Source organism: Petaurus breviceps, unplaced genomic scaffold, assembly GCF_028583685.1.
Source record: "Petaurus breviceps papuanus isolate PSGF00001 unplaced genomic scaffold, PetGlider_PUasm1.0 164, whole genome shotgun sequence".
Taxonomy (NCBI): domain Eukaryota; kingdom Metazoa; phylum Chordata; class Mammalia; order Diprotodontia; family Petauridae; genus Petaurus; species Petaurus breviceps.
The window spans coordinates 196,184-205,601 of NW_027185735.1; the positions used below are offsets into that span (position 1 = coordinate 196,184).

At 37.4% G+C, this 9,418-nt stretch overlaps 1 long non-coding RNA gene and 1 pseudogene across 1 annotated transcript in view; one reads left to right on the plus strand and one right to left on the minus strand.

Annotated features, from left to right (window-relative positions):
• The window catches only part of LOC138156762 (uncharacterized), a 91,275-nt gene extending 82,013 nt beyond the window's left edge, over positions 1 to 9,262 (plus strand). The window contains exons 3-4 of the long non-coding RNA XR_011167217.1: positions 5,748 to 5,810; positions 8,795 to 9,262. This is a non-coding gene — a long non-coding RNA (uncharacterized lncRNA). The remainder of the gene's footprint in view (positions 1 to 5,747; positions 5,811 to 8,794) is intronic.
• LOC138156759 (destrin pseudogene) lies at positions 7,126 to 7,742 on the minus strand (annotated as a pseudogene).
• Positions 9,263 to 9,418: the final 156 nt, after the last annotated feature.

Genomic DNA, 9,418 nt, shown 5'->3' on the forward strand with positions numbered 1-9,418 from the left:
AACTACACAAATCATCAGCATTTCTAAATATTAACTACAAAGTTTATCTGTATACAATATGAAATACTTGGGAGTTTGCCTGCAAAGACAACCTCAGCTCGGGTCTTTTCATCAAGAAATCTTGAAAGTCCTCTATTTCAATGAATGATTATATTTTTCCCTGAAGTATTATGCTCAGTTTTGCTGGGTAGGCGATTCTTGGTTTTAATCCTAGCTACTTTGACCTCTGGAATATCATATTCCAAGCCATTTGACTTCCCTCCCCAAGTCATTCTCCACATGACTTATCTGAATGAGGAGGTTTATGTCTGGACTCAGACTCCTTTTTCTCACTGTGTCTCTTGCACAGTAATACATGGCTGTGTCCTCAGCTTTAAGGGAATTCATTTGCAGGTGCAGCATGCTGTTGCTGTTGTCTCTGGAGATTGTGAATCGCCCTTTCACAGAATCTGCATAGTATGTGCTTCCTCCACTACTAATAGCTGTGACCCACTCCAGCCCTTTCCCTGGAGCCTGGCAGATCCAGTGCATGCTATAACTGCTGAAGGTGAATCCAGAAGCTTTGCAAGAAAGGCTAAGGGATCCTCCAGGTTGTCTCACATCACCCCCAGACTCCAACAGCTGAACATCGCAATGGACACCTGCCAATAAAGTCATTAAAGAAAATAGTCACACAAACACATTACTTCAAATAGTGTTTCTTAGCCAAGAAACAAACAAAAGACAAAACTACCTTGTAAAATAGACAGAATGAAAATTCCATTCAGTCCAAAACCCATTGTTCAGACTGTACAATGTCAGTCCTTAGGAGAGAAAGGCCACGCAAAGGAAAAGCTCCTCTCCCAGAGCTGCAGACACAGGTTTTTGCTGGTTTTCATCCCTAGAGGGAGGAGCTGCATTTGCATGCCTTTCTCTGTTTGGTATGACTAAAAGCAACTGCATCCCCCTGGGATAAGTCCCCTCCCTGAGCTCCAGAGAGATGTTTCCCTCAGAATTTGTTCTAAAAGCCTGTCAACTGTTAGTGACACTGAGAATTTAATATCATTGATAAAGATTCAAGTGCCTCTCCTTCTCCATCACTCCATCACAGTCTTTCTTTAATACCAAAAGAATGCTCATTAGGCTTTTCTATGCTTCTGTTATTTTCCCAGTTTATTCCAAAGCCATTTGAAATTTGGAAGGTACCCCAAGCTTTTATCATGTTTTATCTACTGTAGATAATGGATCTACCTTGGGGGAAGAGGGGCAGCATTTCTGAGCTCACTCCTGACCCTCTGTTTGATTATAATTCTATTTTTGTTCATTCTCTTTGTAACTGGTTTTCTTGTGCATTATGCAGCCTCAATCGCATTCATGGTCCCTTATATCCGGAATATGCTCTGTTGGCAAGAGAGGTCATTGTCAAATTTTCAGTGTGAGCAGTATCCTTCAGAAATCAGCAGACACTGAAAATCAGGGCTTGGCTTTAATTGTGGGGGGTGGGGTAGGTTGTTTATTTAGACTTAATAAAGGTATAGAGAAAATGCTAATAATGCAGATTAAGCTTAAAACTGTTTCGTGCATTCATTTTTCTCCTCTGGAGAGCTAGGGTTAAAAATAAAACTATTAACACATCCAAGCTCATATCCCTCTGAGCTGGAGGAATGGAGGCACAAAATGGACTGAGCACAATAAGGCCTGCTAAACCTCAATATTGCAGAAATGAATATTGAAAAATAAAAATAAATTATTATTTTAAAGGAGAGAATGTATTTTTTCTCATTCCATGTTGACCTCTGATTCTTTTTTATCATGTAAATTTTTTTTCAAAATTTTTCTTTTCTTTTCTTTCCTCCCAACCCTAGAGATGGTTACCAGTAGACACAAATTAGTATACATATGTAAAATTATTCTTATTCAGCTCTTTTTCTTCAGGTAGATGGTATCTTTCTTCATATATCCTTTATATTTATTTAGGGTATTTATAATAGATAAAATAACTTATTTCCACAAAGTTGTTCTTAAAACAATATTGATTTTACTGTATACAACTTTCTCTTGCTTCTGTTCATTTCATTCTTCATTATCTTGTGCACATCTTTCCACTTTTTTCTAAAGCCATTCAACTCATCATTTCTTAAAGTATGATAGTATTCCATCACAAGCATAAAACACAATTTGTTCAGCAATTCCCCAACTAATGTACACCCTGCAATTTTCAGTTCTTTGTCACCACAAATTTATATATATGTATAATATATAAATTATTTTCCTTTTCCCTAATTATCTTCAGAAATAGACCGAATAGTGGTATTGCTCTTTGGACATAAATCCAGATTGCTCTCCAGAATGTTTGGATAACTTCACAATTCCACCAAGAATGAATGTCTGAGTTTTTCTATATCCCCTTCAACATGTTTTTACTTTCCCCTTTGATCACTTTAGCCAATCTGATAAGTATAAAAAGATGGTTCAAGGTAGATTTAATTTGCATTTCTCTAATCCATAATGATTAGAGCATATTTTTCATATGACAATAAATTGTTTTGATTTCTTCAAAAAATTGCCTGTATTCATATCCTCTGACCATTTATCATTTAAGAAATGACTCATGGGGGTGGAGTCAAGATGGTGGAGTGGAAATGGGACTTCTGCAGGGCTCCCTCTCCCACCTCTTCCAATTCATGTAAAAAATGACTCTAAACAAACAGAACCCACAAAATGACACAGAGAAGCTAACCTCCCGCTGATGACAAGTCTGGCAGGACGTCAGGAAGGGGCCAGAGTAGCACTATGGGAACCAAGCCCAGTCCCTCATAAGCCCAAGGTTTTAGCCCCAGGATGGCCACAACCAGCCACTAGTTGAAGGGACTTCAGATCACCAGCGACTATAGCAGTTTCCAGAATTATCAATCCAATGATGGTAAGGACAAAGTGAGAGGTCAATGCAGTATGGACTTTGGGACGTGGGAGTTCATGAGTGCAGTCCGGCCTTTGCCCCCAGCGGCGAGAAGCAGCTGATGCCTAGGGGCCGCACAACCACTACCATGTGGCTGCTTCAGAGCTCCTGGACTGAAGATTGTAGGGGACCCAAGCATCCAGTCTGAGGGGTAATCACTCTTGCTTTAACCTGCTTGGATCTGGATCACAGTCTGGGGCGGAGGTCCTAGGGTGTGTGACCAGTGTGCCAGAGCACACTGTGGAGGCTTAAGATAGGGCAGCCAACTAATAGCTGTAGCAGCTGAGAAAACCCCAGTGATTGGGGCAAAGCTCCCTGCACTGGTAGCCAAGATCTACTGTGGCAAAAAGCTCAAAAGTCAAGTAATTGAGTGGCAACATGAGCAGGTGAGGAAAGCAAGGCAATCAGAGTAGTCTGACTTTGGATTCCTTTTGGGGGGACAAAAAGGATCAAAGCATGGAACAGGAGGAAGACAGCAAAGTCAGAACTCCTGAACCAAAAGCTTCCATTAAAAGAATAAGCTGCTTACAGGCCATAGAGGAGCTTAAGAAGGATTTTGAAAACCAAATAAGAATAGTGGTGGAAAAATTGGGAAGAGAAATGAGAATGATGCAAGAAAATTATGAAATGAGAGTCAACAACCTGACTGAAGAAAATAACACCTTAAAAAATAGACTAACTCAAATGGCAAAAGAGGCTCAAAAAGCCAATGAGGAGAAGAATGCCTTAAAAAGCCAAATCTACCAGATGTAAAAAGAATCTCAAAAGCTCACTGATGAAAATCATTCCTTCAGAATTAGATTGGAGCAAATGGAAACTAGTGACTTTATGAGAAATCAAGATACTATTAAACATATCCAAACAAATTTTAAAAAATAGAAGGCAATGTGAAATATCTTATTAGAAAAACCACTGACCTGGAAAATAGATTGAGGAGAGATCATTTAAAAATTATTGGACTACCTGAATTCCATGATCAAAAAAAGAACCTAGAAATCATCCTTCAAGAAATTCTCAAGGAAAATGGCTGTGATGTTTTAGAACCAGTGCACAAAATAGAGGTTGAAAGAATCCACCAATCACCTCCTGAAAAAGATCCCAAAAAGAAAACTCCTAGGAATATTATACCTAGGTTCCAGAGTTCCCAGATCAAGGAGAAAATATTACAAGCAGCCAGGAAGAAACAATTTGAATACTGTGGAAACACAATCAGGATAACACAGGATCTGGCAGCTTCTACACTGAGGGATTGGAGGGCTTGGAATATGATATTGGAATATCAAAGGAGCTGGGATTAAAACCAAGAATCACCTACCCAGCAAAATTAAGTATCATGTTTCAGGGGAAAATATGGTCATTCAATGGAATAGAGGACTTTCAAGCATTCTTGATGAAAAAACCAGAGTTGAACAGAAAATTTGACACTCAGAAACAAGAAGCATGAGAAGCATGAGAAGGTAAACAGGGAAAAGAAATCATAAGGAACTCATCAAAGTTGAACTATTTACATTCCTACATGGAAAAATGATAATTGTAACATGAAACTTTTCTCAGTATGAGAATAGTTGAAGGGAATAGAAATATATAGATTATATATGTATATATACACTCAAATATATGTGTATATATACACACATATATGTATATATACATAAACATATAACCATATGTGTATGTATTATATACATACATGTATGTCTATATAGGAGGGTATATGGGCGTATGAATACATATGTGAGTGTGTGTATATATATCTACAGGTATATATAGACAGAGTACACAGGACCAATTGAATAGGAAGGGTTGATACTTAAAAGGTGAAATTAAGAGATGAGAGAGGAATATAATGAGAGGAGATGGGGAGAGATAGAATGGGGTAAATTATCTCATATAGAAGTGGCAAGGGAAAACTGTTACAATGGAGGGGAGGAATAGAAAGGTAAAAGGAAATGAGTCATTCTTATTCTCATTGAATTGGGCTTAGGGAGGGAATGACATACACACTAAATAGGGAATCTCACGCTGCAGGAGAGTAGGGGGGAAGGGGGAACGATGGAAGGGAGGGCAGGTGGGGGGAGGGAAGTTGGAAGCACCCACTTTTGGAAAGGGACAGGATCAAAGTAGAGAATAGAACTAGTGGGTGGTGGGATAGGAGGGAGGGAAATATAGTCAGTCTTTCACAATATATCCACTATGGAAATGTTTTGCATAGCTACACATGTACAACCTATATTGAATTGCTTATCTTCCCAGTAAGAGTGGGTGACAAGGGAGATAGAGAAAGAATCTGGAATTCAAAGGTTCAAAATCAAATGTTTAAAATATGTATATTATTATTATTTTACATATAACTAGGAAATAAGATATACAGGCACTGGGGCATAGAGATCCACCATGCCTTACTGGAAAGTCAGAGGGTGAATGACATAAGATATGGGAGAGAGAAGATTGGGGGAGAGGATATTCAGGGAGATCACTGTTTTGGGGTGGTGGGTAGGGGGAAAATGGTGAGAAAATGTTTAACTCAAACTCTTGTAGAAATGAATGATGTAAACTAAAAAATAATAATAATAAAAGAAGAAATGACTCATTCTAATAGATTTGAAAAGGTTTTTTATATATTTTAAATATGAGAACTTTATCTTATAAATTGCCTGTAAAATATTTATTCCCTATTTTCTGCTTTCCTTCTGATCTTGGGTATATTTGTTTTATTGGTACACTTTGTGAATATTGCCTTGGTAATACAGTCATTTATATGCGTTTACTTTATACCCTGTTAATTTGTTAAAATTATTACTTGTTTCAGCTCACCTTTTAGTTGAGTCTTTGGGATTTTCCAAGTACATCATCCCATCTTCTGCAAAAAGAGGTAACTTTATTACCTATTCTGATACCTTCAGTTTCTTTTTCTTCTCTTATTGCTATTGCTAGGATTTCAATACATTCTTGAATAATATTGGTGACAGTTGGCAGCCTTGTTTCAAGACTGATATTACAAGGAAGATTTCTAGTTTATCCTCTTACAAACAATGCTTGCTTATAGTTTTATATGAATGCTATTTAGCAATATAAAGCAAAATCAATTTATACCAACATTTTTAAGTGTTTTAATAAAAATGAAGGTTAAAACTCATCAGTCTTTTCTGCATCTATTGATGCAATCATGATTTTTTCTTTTTTTTATTGATGTATTCAATTATGTTAATAGATTTCCTTATATTAAAATGTCCCTATACTCATGGTATAAATCCCACTTGATTGTAAGGTATAATCTTCTTAATATATTGTTACCTTTTAGTTAGCATTTTATTTAGGATTTTTATATCTATATTCATTAATGAAATTGGTCTATAATTTTCTTTCTCTGTTTTTACTCTTCCTGGTTTAGGTATCATTATCATATTTGTTTCTAAAAATCAATGTGGTAGAATGACTTCTTTACATATTACTCTAAATAATTTATTTAATATCATAATTAGTTGATCTTTAAGTGTTTGGAAGCATACACTTGTAAATCTATCTTGTCCTGGTGCTTTTCACTTAAGGAGTTCATTTGTGGCCTGTTCAATATCTCTTTCAAAAATAGGTCTAGTGAAAATATCTCTCTATTTCCTCTTTTGCCAGTGGAGGCAATTTATATTTTTATAAATATATTAATTTATTTATTATTTTTTATCAATTAAATAAATTTATAAATATATAAATAAATATTCTATTTCACTTAAATTGTTAAATTTATTGGCATATAATTCGGCAAAATAATTCCGTATAATTATTTTAAGTTCATCTTAATTAATTGGATATTTACCCTTTTTATTTTTTATTCTAGTGCTTTGGTTTTCTTCTCTTTTTTAAAATCAAGTCAACCAATTGTTCATCTATTTTATTTGCTTTTTTTTTCATAAAGTCAACTCCTACTTTCATTTATTGTGTGTTTTTTCTCAATTTTATTAATCTAACCATAAACTTATAGGATTTCCAATTCAGTGTTTAATTGAGAATTTTTGTTGTTCTTTTTCTAGTTTTTTTAATTGCATACCAATTTTTTTTTTAGACTTTAGAGTTATTCAGGGTTATTTTGGAAAGGTTTATATAATATCTAGCTTAATCTAAAACAAGCAGTTCCCCTTCAGGGAAACCCTAGCCTACATATATTTGTATTACACATTTAGCAAGAAGATACATTAAACACGGAAGCTTTTCAATCTTGTGGTACTTGATGACACAGACCATCCTTCAAAAACTACAACTAAGGATCTTCCTAGTTTCTCAACAGTACAAACCCAGATGCTATTTTCTGGTCCACTTGCTTGACATTAGTGTTTAATGCCTGGGAATTTCTTTTTGATTGCATCCTCGGAGTTTGCATAGATCATTTGACTTTTGAGAGGTGCCAGTTCTGGTGCCCATAGAAATAACACCAACTCGTCTTTTGATTTCTTTCTTTCAAAGTTTGCATTTTATAAAGCATAGTGACAATCCTTTTCAGGAAGCATTCCCACAAAATGCTTGAAAAGATCCGTAATGGTTACACCATCTCCCACTAAGAGCTCTTTGCCTTCATCCACAATGATGCATTTTTTTTGTCAGTACTGAGACAAAAGATAACTGCTCTCTTTCTTTTCTTGATTTTTTTCCGGTGTGGAACATTTCCAAACCTTCATATCATAGAAAATGCGGCATAGCTCATCAGCTACTTGTACTCCTGAGCTCATCTTTCCAAAGCAGGATGATCTGGACCACCGTCAGGTCCCTAAGCCAGTGAGGGTGGGGAGAAGGGAGAGCCTAGAGTCTAGGCGCTGCTAAGGCCTAGACTGTGGAGGAGTGTCTTCACAAGGAAGTGAACGGCAAGAGCTGGCAGGAGGGAGGCAACAGTGGGTGTGGCTATCAAGGAGAGCAGCCCAGCAGGAGAGTGAGCAAGGGAAGGTTTCATGACAAATTATTTAGTCTGTTCTTTCTATGTTTCGTTGATATAAGTATTTAAGATAAGTTTTCCTCTAATCACTACTTTTACTCTATCCAGAGGATCATGTCTGGTCAGTACCTTGTTATGGGAATGGGAATTTAAGATCTTCCCTGCCCCTAGGCCCTCTGATAGATTTAAGTGTATATGGAGCCTTTGGTGGGAGGCTTAGCTTTCAGGAATGCCCACACCTTGGTGCTGTGTGATTGGGCAGTGGGTCAATAGGGTTGTGACATTCTCTGAGACAGGAGAAGGCTATATATACCCTGATATGAGGCTTTGTTTTGGGTTTCACTTTGAGAAGTGTTGTGTGATTTGACCAGATGAGACTCTGGGCAGCCATCGAGCCCCCCAGCTTTGAAAACCCAGATGTTGGTGCTTCCCTCCTCTGGTAACTGTGACTAGGTATGGATGTAATGGTCAGGCAGTTGGAAGCCTGTCTGCTGAACTGTTTCTCTGTTTCTTTGTAACTTTTTTTTTTTTAAGCAATCAGGGTTAAGTAACTTGCTCAAGGTTACACAGCCAGTTATTTCTGGATGCGGTGCTAAGTATCTGAGTCCAGATTTGATCCCCAAGTCATCCCGACACTGGAGCCGGTGCTCTTACTCGCTGAGCCACCTGGCCACCCCTCTTTGTAATTTCTGCTTGTAACCTCTGTATTCTCTGAAGTTTGGGGTGCTGAACATTTTCCCCTGAGCTAGGTAAATGGCATATGTTTTATTAAAGCAAGATTGTTAACCCATTTTGAGTTGCTTTCCTTTAGAAAAGCAGATCTAAGAACCTGTGTTGGCAGCCACCCTGGGGATGCTGGGGTCCTTGCTGCTACAAGTGGCAGGATCTGCAGAATAAAAGGAAAGTATGGAGGCTTTGATAATTTTTTTGTTTCCCAGTTGTGGTAGCTGTAACTCTGTGGAGCCATGGACTAGGAGAGAAGAACAGTCTGCATGCTGACTTCGCTGAGCAGAGAAAAGGAATGGTGAGCTGCCTGCATCAGGACTGGAGCAGAAGCCAGAAGTGGTGCAGTGCTGCCTGCGGTAGGAGAAGGAACTTAGGAGTTTGGAATTCAGCCACCGGACAAGATAAGGAGTGTGCGGAATTACTAGCCAGCATTTTCATACTACCTACTCTGTGCTAAGCAATGTGCATAGTGCTTTATGTATATGAACCATAATAATAACTAGCATTTATAACCCCTACTATGTGTCAGTCATTGCTAAGCACTTTTATTAATGATATGGCCTAGCTTTTACATACTGCCTACTCTGTGCTTGGCAATGTACTAAGTGCTTAATGTATATTAACCATAATACTAACTAGCATTTATAACCCCTACTATGGGCCAGTCATTGGTAAGCACATTTATTAATAATACTAGCTAGCATTTACATACTGCCTACTCTGCGCTAGGCAATGCATATAGCATTTTATGTATCTTTACCATAATATTAGCTAGCATTTATGTCCCCTATTATGTTCTAGTCACTGCTAAGCACTTTTATTAATAATGCTAGCTA